We start from the raw sequence: 13,088 nt of genomic DNA on the forward strand, positions 1-13,088 counted from the left end.
CATCCTGGACCACGTTCAGGACCAGCCCGAGGCAGAGGCAAGTGAGGCAGCTGCCTGGGGTGAGAATCAGCACAAACTTGAACAGGTGCCTGGAGGCCTGAATACTTCAAATATTTAAGATGGGAACCTTGCCCACTAGTAATTTTAAACCCGTACATTTATCTTTTGGTTTTGCCTTCAAGCCCATTTTGTAAAAAGCATTTGAGTTTCCTTCTGTAGGTTCACTGTTCATTTTAGAAAGGTTTCATGTATTTTTCTTAATTTTTTCTTTTTTTACATGGAAAGTCAGTATATGGTCTCACACTTAGCATAGTGATATATTTTCTATATCCAGCTTGTTAGCATATGAATGAATAAAAATACAATTCTCCAAACTAAGGAAAAAAGGCTGCTTTTCATAAAATATTTTAGCATAAAAATAGAAGAGACATGACAATTTTACCTTTAAGCTTTAATTTTAATTCAGTTCTGAATTCAAGTTGTAGAAAGGGGAGTCACAGGCGAGAACTAAGGATCCTACTGCCTTGAAGACATCACCATATGGAAGCCATTTGTGAGCAGCGGCTGTACTAGACAAACCTTTGTCTCCTGAATGCAATTTAATGTGAGATGTGGCTCTTTAAGATGCTTGGTAATCACATATGGGGATTTCCTTCACCTTCAGCTCTCTGGAACAGGGTTGGCCTCCAGAGCATGTGGTTCTGAGAGTTATATCTCACGGCGCTCAGATAGGAACACGGCGCTGGAAAAATGTCATTTAAATATCTTGCTTTGTGATCTTGATTGTTGATTGTGGTTGTTGTTTGGGGTTTCTTTTTCTGTTAGTAGGTCTGATTTTCACAACTGTAATTCATATTTTATCTTAAAGGAAAAAATAAACATTAATTTGACACAATAATATAATAACTTAAGAATTTGCCAAATGCCTTTGTTTTTCCATTTGCACAATTTTGAATTTTATTTTAAACATTTCTTCTGGCTCATTTGTATTGCTATCATTCCTTGGAAATGCTGTCATTATGATAGCATGCCTATTAATGAGGATGCATTTACTAGTACATGTTGTTGACGGAAATTTTATAGGTGGTAGGAAAACCATTCACTCACTTCTTTATGACATTATAACTCTTGAATTCCTCCCGCTTTCCAGGTCCTCTGTGGGCTTTGGATAGAGTTTAGAATAGATTAGACACATTTTCCTATGCTGATGCAACTACCAGTCTACTGAGAGATGTGCAAAATAAATAAGAAATATTGGGACATGTTTTAGAATATAATATGTGTTACTGTATGAATGCCATTAAATGACTAGTTTTAATGCCATTAAATACTAACTCTAATAATGTTGAATGTGTCACCATTCCCAAATACATATGTGATTGTGAATTAAAAGTATGGTGGCAAGATCCAGCTGAAATTTGAGTGTGGCAATATTTGGAGAAGGAAACATTGCTGGGCAGATCTGTTCTGGGAAGATAATTGTAAGGAACAGGACCATCAGAAAGTGTCATATACACTTTGACAACTGCCACTGGCTGCAGATACTGTTCCTGTTCTTCAAGTGAAGAAATCGAAGCTCAGAAAAGTTAAGTGCCCAAGAGGGCCTGGCCACTAAGTGGTTTGGCTAAGATCTGGAGAGTCAGTCTCAGGAACATCATGGTAAAGATCACATACTCCAACTGTATTTCTTTGATCCAGTCTCTGCCACTTCCTGGCTTATGGTCTTCAGCATGTTTCTTAACCCTTCTGTGTCTTAGTTTCTTTTTCTATAAAATGGGTATATGAAGAGTATTTTCCTTATTTGAATTACTATAAGGATTAAATTAGTTCACATTAGCCAAGTGTGTAGAACTGTACTGAGGATACAACCAGCACTGTATAAGTGTTTGCTAAATAAAACAAACATTAAAGTATGAGTACCAGGTCTGTCTGACTCCAGAACTTGCTGTCTTTATATAGCCTCGTGCTGATTTGGGAGTGCAGCTACAAGTGATAAGTTTATTCCCTTTTTCTTCTCTTCTATCAGCTGTGTAGCTTTCTGATACTAGAAGGGTGGGCGGGGGGGGGGGCGGGCATCAGAGGTAGAAGTAAATGAGATGAGAAATCACAAATTTTTCATTCTGTCATTATAGCCACTGTGATCCCTTTTTCCAAAAAGGACCAAATTGGGTTTGTTTTCAGAACAAGTCAGAAAAAAGGTATTGTTACTCCAGGGCCTTCATGAAAAAGAAAAGGCATGTAAGTAAACAAGCAATAACAAAAACCGTCTCCTCTGGTTTGTTGATGCATGACATTCCATTAGAAAGACACTTTCTTTCATCTTCCAATTGATGTTTTAGGATAAAACAGTTCAGCTGATATAAATGATCCTGAGCCTTCTTCCCAGAGGATATATTAATCAAGGTATCACTGCGGGGTGGAAGTTGAATAATTTAGCATCTTTTAGTCAAGAATTGAATAAACGCATGGTTATTCATTTTATTTTAAGTACATTTAAATGAATACAAAATTTCTAACCATTAGTAACAGTAGATGTTGCTGTGATGCTTTTGGATATGTCTAAAATTATTTTACACTGTAGAGCACAATTATATACTTGGCTATAAAAATTCTAATGGGAAATAGACTCAATTTATCAACTAAACATAAGAAGTGTCAAATAAATATCAGCTTGATCTAGTTAGTCATTTATAACTGCTAATAAAATGAATAAACCTACTTAACAGTATTTCCTTGAAGTCTAAAAATGCTATTTTTAGATTTAAAAAAACGCAAAAATGTGCTTGCTTATCAACACTCTGGAGAGCAAATAAATCTTATAACTAAATTTTCACTAATATCCTGATTCATACCATTCCTTGAGTGTGGTTTAAATCAATCTGTAAAAACAAGAAAAAAGTCTAATTCACAAAAACCAGGTTGATTTTTAATCAAATAATATTAAATATTTAAGAATTGGAAAAGTATATGAGGAGTCTTCAAAATGTTCATGGAAAATGTGTATTGTGAAGAAACTATGCATGGATTTCAAAACATTTTTGCACTGAAATAAACTCATATTAACTGGTTATAATATGCCAGAATAGGATGTAGTTTGAGGCAGTGAGAAGGATGGCACATTAGTTTGAAAATAGTCCCTATGAAAGCAACATGTATTCTGCTAAAATTGAACAAAAACAAATCTTAAATCGATGGTGAGGCTTGGATTGAAGAATGGCAAAATCATTGATGCTTTATGAAAAGTGTATAGGGATAATTCCCCCAAGAATCAGCAGTTTACAAATGCAGTCATTAAGTCAGAGGAGGGGACAAGATGGCTGAATGGAAACAGCTCTGGTCTGCAGCTCCCAGCAAGACCAACACAGAAGGCAGGTGATTTCTGCATTTCCAACCGAGGTACCCAGTTCATCTCATTGGGACTGGTTAGGCAGTGGGTGTGACCCATGGAGAGTGAGCAGAAGCAGGGTGGAGCATCAGCTCACCAAGGAAGTACACAGAGCTGGGGACTTCCCTCCCCTACTGAGGAAAGCAGTGAGGGACTGTGCTACCTGCCCAAGGTACTACGCTTTTCCTACGGATTTTTGCCATCTGAGGATCAGGAGATTCCTTCGTGAACTTACACCACCAGGGCCTTGGGTTTCAAGCACAAAACTGGGCAGCAGTTTGGGCAGATGCTGAGCTGCAGGAGTTTTTTCATACTCTAGCAGTGCCTGGAACTCCAGTAAGACAGGACAACTCTCCACTGTCCTGGAAAGGGGGCTAAAGCCAGGGAGTCAAGTGGTCTTGCTCAGCGAGTCCCACTCACATGGAACCCAGCAAGTTAAGAACCACTGGCTTGAAATTTTCACTGCCAGCACAGCAGTTCGGAGTCAAATGGGACTATTGAGTTTGGTGGGGGGAGGAGTGACCACCCTTACTGTGGCTTTAGTAGGCTGTTTTCCCCCTGACAGTGCTAAGAAGACTGGGAGGTTTGGACTGGATGGAATTCACCACAGCACAGCAAAGCGGCTGTGACCAGACTGCTTCTCTGGATTCCTCCTCATTGGGCAGGGCATCTCTGCAGGAAATCCAGCAGCTCCAGTTAGGGGCTTACAGACAAAACTCTCATGTCCGTGGGACAGAGCACCTCGGGGAAGGGGCGACTACAGTGGCAACTTCAGCAGACTTAATCTTTCCTGCCTGCCAGCTCTGAAGAGAACGGCTGATCCTGACAAGGGGGATTCTCCCAGCACAGTGCACCACCTCTGCTAAGGGACACGCTGCCTCCTCAAGTGGGTCCTTGACTCCTGTGCCTCCTGACTGGGAGAGACCTCCTGATAAGGGTCAACAGACACCTCATACAGGAGAGCTCTAGCTGGCATCAGGCCAGCGCCCCTCTGGGATAAAGATTCCAGAGGAAGGAGCAGGCAGCAATTTTTGCTGTTGTGCAGTCTCCACTGGTGATATCCTGGCAAACAGAGTCTGAAGTGGACCTCCAGAAAACTGCAGCAGACCTGCAGAATAGGTGCCCGACTGTTAGAAGAAAAACTAACAAACAGAAAGCAACAACAACATCAATAAAAAAGACCCCCCCCCCGCCAAAAAAAATTAAAAACCTCATCCAAAGGTCATTGGCCTCAAAGATCAAAGGTAGATAAATCCATGAAGAGGAGGAAAAACAGCACAAAAACACTGAAAATTCCAAAAGTCGGAATACCTCTTCTCCTGCAAATGATTGCAACACCTCTCCAGCAAGGGTGCAGAATTGGATGGAGGATGAGATGGATGAATTGACAGAAGTAGGCTTCAAAAGGTGGGTCATAACAAACTCTGTTGAGCTAAAGGAGCATGTTCCAACCCAATGTAAAGAAGCTAAGAACCTTGATAAAACATAGGAAGTGCTAACGAGAATAACCATTTTAGAGAGGAACATAAATGACCTGATAGAGCTGAAAAACACAGCACAAGAACTTCGTGAAGCATACACAAGTATTAAGAGCTGAATCAATCAAGTGGAAGAAGGGATATCAGAGTTTGAAGACCACCTTGCTGAAATAAGGCATGCAGACAATATTAGAGAAAAAAGAATGAAAATTAATGAACAAAGATTCCAAGAAATATGAGACTATGTCAAAAGACCAAACACAGAATTAATTGGAGTACCTGAAAGAGACAGGGAGAACCAAGTTGGAAAACACACCTCAGTATATTATCCAGGAGAACTTCCCCAATCTAGCAAGACAAGCCAACGTTCATATTCAGGAAACAGAGAACACCACTAAGATACTCCACAAGAAGATCAACTCCAAGACACACAATCATCAGATTCTCCAAGGTTGAAATGAAGAAAAAAATACTAAGGGCAGCAGGGAGAAAGGTCAGGTCACCTATAAAGGGAAGCCTATCAGACTAACAGTGGATCTCTCAGCAGAAACCCTACCAGCCAGAAGAGAGTGGAGCCCAATATTCAACACTCTTAAAGAAAAGAATTTTCAATGCAGAATTTCATATCCAGTCAAACTAAGCTTCATAAAAGAAGGAGAAATAAAATCCTTTCCAGACAAACAAATTCTAAGGGATTTTTGTCACCACCAGGCTTGCCTTAAAAGCATTACCAATGACACTCTGGAGAAACTGCATTAGCTAATGTGCAAAAGAGCCAGCTAGCATCATGACGACAGGATCAGATTCACACATAACAATTATAACCTTAAATGTAAATGGGCTAAATGCCCCAAATAAAAGATACAGGTTGGCAAATTGGATTAAGAGTCAAGACCCATTGGTGTGCTGTATTCAGGAGACCCATCTCATATGCAGATACACATAAGCTCAAAATAAAGGGATGGAGGAAAATTTACCATGCAAATGGAAAGAAAAAAAAAAAAAAGCAGGAGTTTCAATCCTTGTCTTTGATAAAACAGACTTTAAACCAACAAAGATCAAAGAAGACAAAGAAGGGCATTATATAATGGTAAAGGGATCAATGCAACAAAAAGAGCTTACTATCCTAAATATATATGCACCCAATAAAGGAGCACACAGATTCATAAAGTAAGTTCTTAGAGACCTACAAGGAGACTTATACTCCCATACAATAATAGTGGGAGACTTTAACACCCCACTGTCAATATTAGACAGATTAACAAGGCAGAAAATTAACAAGGATATTCAGGAGTTGAACTCAGTTCTGAACCAAGTGGACCTAATAGACATCTACAGAACTCTCTGCCCCAAATCAATAGAATATACATTCTTCTCAGTACCACATAGCACATATTCTAAAATCAACCACATAATTGGAAGTAAAACACTCCTCAGCAAATGCCAAAAAACTGAAGTCATAGCAAACAGTTTCTCAGACCACAGTGCAATCAAATTAGAACTCAGGATCAAGAAACTCACTCAAAACCACACAACTACATGGAAATTGAACAACTTGCTTCTGAATGACTCCTGGGTAAATAACGAAATTAAGGCAGAAATAAATAAGTTATTTGAAACCAAATGAGATAAAGATCTTTGACAAACCTGACAAAAATTAGCAATGGGGAAAGGATTCCCTACTTAATAAATGGCGGTGGGAAAACTGGCTAGCTATGCAGAAAACTGAAACTGGACCCCTTCCTTACACCTTATACAAAAATTAACTCAAGATAGATTAAAGACTTACATGTAAAATCCAAAACTATAAAAACCCTAGAAGAAAACCTAGGCAATACCATTCAGGACATAAGCATGGGCAAAGACTTCATGATGAAAACTCCAAAAGCAAATGCAACAAAAGCCAAAATTGACAAATGGGATCTAAATAAACTAAAGAGCTTCTTCACAGCAAAAGAAACTAGCATCAGAGTGAGCACACAGCCTACAGAATGGGAGAAAAATTTCTGCAATCTACCCATTGGACAAAAGTCTAATATCCAGAATCTACAAGGAACTTAAACAAATTTACAAGACTAAAACAAACAACCCCATCAAAAAGTGGGCAAAGGATGTGAACAGACACTTCTAAAAATAAGACATTTGTGTGGCCAACAAACATGAGAAAAAGCTCATCATCACTGATCTTTAGAGAAATACAAATTGAAACCACAATAAGTTACCATCTCACACCACTCAGAATGGTGATTATTAAAAAGCCAAGAAACAATAGATTCTGGTGAGGCTGTGGAGAAAGGGAAATGCTTTTGCACTGTTGGTGGGAATGCAGATTGGTTCAACCATTGTGGAGGACAGTGTGGTGATTCCTCAGTATCTAGAACCAGAAATACCTTTTAACCCAGCATTCCCATTGCTGGATATATACCCAAAGGCATATAAACCATTCTACTATAAAGACTCACGCACATGTATGTTTATTGCAGCACTATTTACAATAGCAAAGACAGAGAACCAACCAAAATGCCCATCAACTATAGACTGGATAAAGAAAATGTGATACATATACATCATGGAATACTATGCAGCCATAAAAAACAATGAGATCATGTCCTTTGCAGGGACATGGATGAAGCTGGAAGCCATCATCCTCAGCAAACTAACACAGGAACAGAAAGCCAAATAACACATGTTCTCACTCATAACCAGAAGTTGAACAATGAGAACGCGTGTACACAGGGAGGGGAACAACACACATCAGGGCCTGTCAGGGGGTGGGGGTCAAGGTGAGGAAGAGCATTAGTACAAACACCTAATGCATGCAGGGCTTAAAACTTAGATGATGGGTTGATAGGCACAGCAAACCACCATGGCACACGTATACCTATGCAACAAATCTGTGCATTCTGCACATGTATCCTGGAACTTAAAGTAAAATAAAAACAAACAAGCAAACAAACAAAAGACAATCAACCAAAAACAACAACAAAAAATGGGTTATTCATTTTAAGAAGGGACAAGGCAATGTTAAAGATGAAGCCTGCAGTGGCAGATGACCAACATCAATTTGCAAGGAAAAAAATCATCTTTTTCATGCCCTAATTGAAGAGTTCCAACAATTAACAGCAAAAACAATAGCCAACACCATAGAAATCTCAATTGTTTCCGTAAACATAATCCTGACTGAAAAATTAAACTTGAGCAAATTTCCACTTTGTGGGTACCAAAAATATTATGCTCAGATTGGCTGCAGACAAAATCAGAGTTTCAGTGGAAATTTTAAACAAGTGGGATCAAGATCCTGAAGGATTTCTTCATGGTATTGTAACAGGGGAGAAGCATGGCTTTACCAGTATGATCCTGAAGATAAAGCACAATGAAAGCAATGGCTACCAAGAGCTGAATGTGGTCCAGTCAAAGCAAAAGCAGACGGGTCAAGAGGAAAGGACATGGCAACAGTTGTTGTTGTTTTGTTTGTTTGTTTGTTTTTACTTTAAGTTCTGGGATACATGTGCAGAAAATACAGGTTTGTTATATGGCAACAGATTTTGAGGATACTCAAGGCATTTTGCTTGTTGACTTTCTGGGGGACCAAAGAACAATAAACGTCTGCATATTATGACAGTGTTTTGAGATTGTTGGCCAAATCTTTATCAGGAAAACAGCAAAAAAAAAAAAAAAAAAAAAAAAAAAAAAAAAGTTTCACCAGAGATTCCTTCTTCATCACAACAAGGTTACTGCTCATGTTTCTGATAAAACAAGGGAAACTCCGCAGGAGTTTTGATGAGGAATCATTAGGCATCCACCCTGCAATCCTGATTTGTCTCCTTCTGACTTTTTTTTTTTTTTTCCTAATCTTAAGAAAATCTGTAAAGGGCACCCATTTTTTTTCAGTTAGTAGTGTAACAAACATTGCATTGACATCTTTACTTTCCTGGTCCCATAGTTCTTTAAGGGATTGATGAAATGGTTTGTACTATTGCTTACAAAAGTGTATTGAGCTTGAAGCTTATATTGAGAAACAAATTATATATTTTTCATTACCTTTTAAAGTAATTTTTCCACAAACTTTTCTGAAGCCCTCTCATATTTCTTTTAAAATCTATTTTTATGTTGCCCTCAATGAAACCATAGCAGGTTTAATGAAAAGCAACTTATAATATACGTAAAATATGTTTTTCAGGGATTAACTCATATCATTACCTTTCCTTTTACAAATGAATTAAGTTTATTTTAAATTTAACCCTTTCTCTGTTATTTGTCATCTTCTGGAAAGTTTAATTTCTCTAGCATTTACACTGTCCAGCTGCTTGTTAATACCAAGTGTTCCACTTACAAATATTTGCTACCTTAGCTTCATTATCTGTGCATAATTGTATCTACACAGTGGTATTGTGAGAATCAAATAGAATTCTACATGTAAAGATTTTGTAATAGTTGTTGGCACATATTAAACACTCAAAAATGTAGGCATTTTTGTTAGTAATAAAATAATGTATATTAAGGCATTTACATAAAGAGAACTCTCGAGAAATTTTTGTTTCTTCATTTCCTACATTATTTATTTCTTTTTGTACAGTAATTTATTGTTTCTAAACTCCAAGAGGATACTATGCATTTTTAAAAAATTAATACATAATAATAAGATACTCCAAGGAAGTGAAGTTCAGCAAATATCAGCTAACTTCTCCATGACAAAAGCCATGTTTATGTTTGGGGTAAACAAAAAAAGATAACACATGGATTGATTGTACCTTTGGATCCAAGAATGTTGCCTCTGAGAGAGGGACAGGATATAAAACAGTTTTAATATTTTGGTATTTGTGGGTAATGTATTGTAACGGAGTATTAGATAAAGTTTGATAGGACTCAGAGATGGTTAAGTTTTTAAGCCAATGCCAAATGTGTTCTAACCAGATGGCAAATATTTAATTCACATCTGCATTGGTTGCTTATATATACCTACTTTTACAAGGTATGGGGTTTTAGTTTCCTGTCTTTGTAGTCCTAATAATCTGCTTGTCGAAATAAAGACATGCAAAGCGTAAAAGTATGCAGCATTGAGTGTATAATAATACATCAACAATATAAGTAATGTCAAATTGCAGTGACATAAGATTTCAAAGAAGAGAAAGTCAGTTACAGCAGAATTTTCTGAAAAGGCTTCTGGTAGAAGAAAGGGCTTAGTTGGGCCTTGACAAATAGAGAGGATTTAAATACCTAGAGATCAGAGAAGGGAGATTTACTAGGTGTGTGTAGAGTTTTTAAGCTTGTAAAGGAACAGATATGAGAAATTGCAAGTGGTGTGCTATGATGGCAAGTACCGCTTCTTGGTCACACAAAGCAAAGTTTCATGGGAGATTCAAAGGACACAAGGATAGATTTTGAGGTTCCTTGAATACAACATAAAGGATTTTTTTCTCCTGTAAGCATAGGAGAGAGATATAGTACCCCCAAAATATTAGATATTCAATAAATAATTTTAAAAGAATGTATATAGGCTTATATTCACACTTTCACAAAATGCATCTGAAAATGGAACATACTAAAGTAGGGACTCAGGGATTTAGTTACTAACCCAATAGGAAATGAAGAATAACTAAAAGTACTTAATGCATATGCAGTTAGGAAAACCATACTCATTTTTAGCTATTTAGATATGTCTAATATTATACAAATAGTCAAAATATCTAAATTTTCATTAAAAATGTCCACTTTTCTTTCCTATTTTATTTTTTTAAGGATTTGTTTTCTTTGTAACTATAGAGTCTTGCTTTGTTGCCCAGACAAGTCTCTAGCACCCCCCTCCATTTCCTAAAGTGGTGGGATTATAGGCATGAGCCACCGCACCCAGGTACTTTCTTAAACCCTCTTACTATAAGAAAATATTTATAGAAAAATATTGTATGTTTTCAATAATGTATTGTGCAACTGCGCTGTACAGATAATAATAAAATTAAATAGTATTTTGCTTAAATTTGCTCTTATGAATAAAACTAAAATATCATTAAACAATTTGGGAAATTACTATCTTGAAAGTTGTTGTATTTATGTTTATTTTTTCCCCAGAACAATTGCACCTTGAAACAGATCTAGAGAAGCAATCTTTTTTGATATTATGTATCCTAGTGTTTCTTTGCATATAAACTTTGTAATAGCAGAATTTTACTTTACTTTAATGGCATTAAGCTGAAAGTGATTTATGATGCCCTTTGAAATAAATGTAACAATCACACATTTAAGAGTTTGCAATAAATGAGGCTGAGAAGACCCAAAAGAAAGAGGAAACAAATCCATAATCCTTAATATTATTTATCCTAATGAACCAAACAACTCAAAATCACCAAAATACAGAGAACAAGTTTTAAAATATCTCTGCCATGAATACTGGTAACCACTGGGCCTTTGTTGCAGACCTCTGATAAATACCAGAGAGGCAGGATGAACATATAAGACCTTTGCTGATTTTCAGTTATTGCACACAATTTGCTACTAGCAGTAGGAAACGATATGCCAATAGGAGACCGATTTTGCCATGAATTCCACTGTCCTGATACACAACTGTTTTCCTTTTCTTCTATTTCTTTTAAACTCTTTATCCAAGTGTAACTAATTGCCTTTTAAAAAGGGTTTAATCACTACATATCTGCAATTTGGTAGTCATTATTTTCATTAAATCAATTGCGTGTATCTTTTATGTTGCTTCAGTTTCATAATTGCAGTTGCAATTTTGCCTATTTTTTAAAATTTAATGTCTCATAATTGGCTATTCGTCAATTGTTTGATTTTTAGGTAGTTTTCTTTTTTTCACAGGTAGAGTAAATTCTGTAATTAATAAGTTTATGCATACAGTTGTATTCTATTTTTAAAATTATTTCCTTAGGATAAAATCTCAGAAGAGATATTACTGGGTCAAAAGGTGTAATGGTTTTTATAGCTTTTCAAACTAGTTGCCAAATTGCCTTTTGAAAGGATTTTACCACCTCAATTTATAATACCCTGGATGTCTCTCCTGATAATAATACATATATATCTACTCACTATCCCTTACTATTCGTTCCTGTATCCTCTATGAGTTTTCAAGCTGTAGATCCTGTGGATCATCCTAATTTCATGTCTATTTTCCCAAAGTAGTTGTGTCTTCTTTAAAGTATTTAAAGTATAGTATCCAAAAATTAAATACTAGGAGGGAACTCCTGTTCCTGCCTATGCCACCCTGCAGAATCATTAACATCTAGAATTTTCCTTACAGCAAGCAGTGGATAATTGGGTTTTTTGCCTCATTGAGGGACACTTAAAAACTACTTTGCAAAGTTAAGAATAATAGATTAAGGCAGAATCAGTGACACCAAGTATTTGTTTAGATAACTAGGTTTACCTGATCTCCCAAGGATGCTGGAATTCAATTTAGTATTTTATCTTTTCATTAAATATGTATAGATTTGTGATTACTTATGATTTTGCCCATCTCCTTTATTTCAGTAAGACATTAATACTGTAACTTATCCTCCCCAAACACTTCAAGCACAAAGCTCATAAGAGTTTTTGAATGGAGCAAGAATTGGCCTCAGATTCCAACTCCACAGCTTACAAATCACATGGCCATGGGAAGTAACCTGACTTCTTTGAGCCACAAATTTCTCATTTATTAAATGAGAGTGGTATTAACTCCCACTTTCTCATACTATGAAGACTGCATGAGATAACACATGTTCAATTCCTAAAACACGGTATGCTTCCAATAACTAATAATTTTTAGAAGACATTAGCACAGATTAACTATGTTTTACTATTAAAGCCTGTTAATATATACCAAGAAGTCATGTTGGGACAATCTAGCATCCAAATATACTGATAGTATTTCCAAACCATTTTTTCAGCCATGGACTTATTTGAACATTTCTTGAAAGCTATCTGTATTAGTCAGGGTTCTCTAGAGGGACAGGACTAATAGGATAGATGTATATATGAAAGGCAGTTTATTAAGAAGCATTGACTCACACGATCACAAGGTGAAGTCCCACAATAGGCCATCTGCAAGCTGAGAACCAAAGACACCAGCCTGAGTCCCAAAATCTCAAACGTAGGGAAGCTGATAGTGCAGCCTTTGGTTTGTGGCCGAAGGCCCAAGAGCCCCTGGCAAGCTACTGGTGTAGGTCCAAGAGTCAAAAAGCTGAAGAAGTTGCCTGTGTTAGAGGGCAGGAAGCATCCAGCACAGGAGAAAGATG

The 13,088-nt window shown here is 36.9% G+C and overlaps 1 long non-coding RNA gene across 2 annotated transcripts in view; it reads right to left on the minus strand.

Moving 5' to 3' along the window:
• Positions 1 to 471: 471 nt before the first annotated feature.
• The window catches only part of LOC144333581 (uncharacterized), a 526,217-nt gene continuing 513,600 nt past the window's right edge, over positions 472 to 13,088 (minus strand). For both annotated transcript variants that reach the window (XR_013402339.1, XR_013402338.1), the window contains exon 3: positions 472 to 861. This is a non-coding gene — a long non-coding RNA (uncharacterized LOC144333581). The remainder of the gene's footprint in view (positions 862 to 13,088) is intronic.

Source organism: Macaca mulatta, chromosome 12 (assembly GCF_049350105.2).
Source record: "Macaca mulatta isolate MMU2019108-1 chromosome 12, T2T-MMU8v2.0, whole genome shotgun sequence".
Classification (NCBI taxonomy): domain Eukaryota; kingdom Metazoa; phylum Chordata; class Mammalia; order Primates; family Cercopithecidae; genus Macaca; species Macaca mulatta.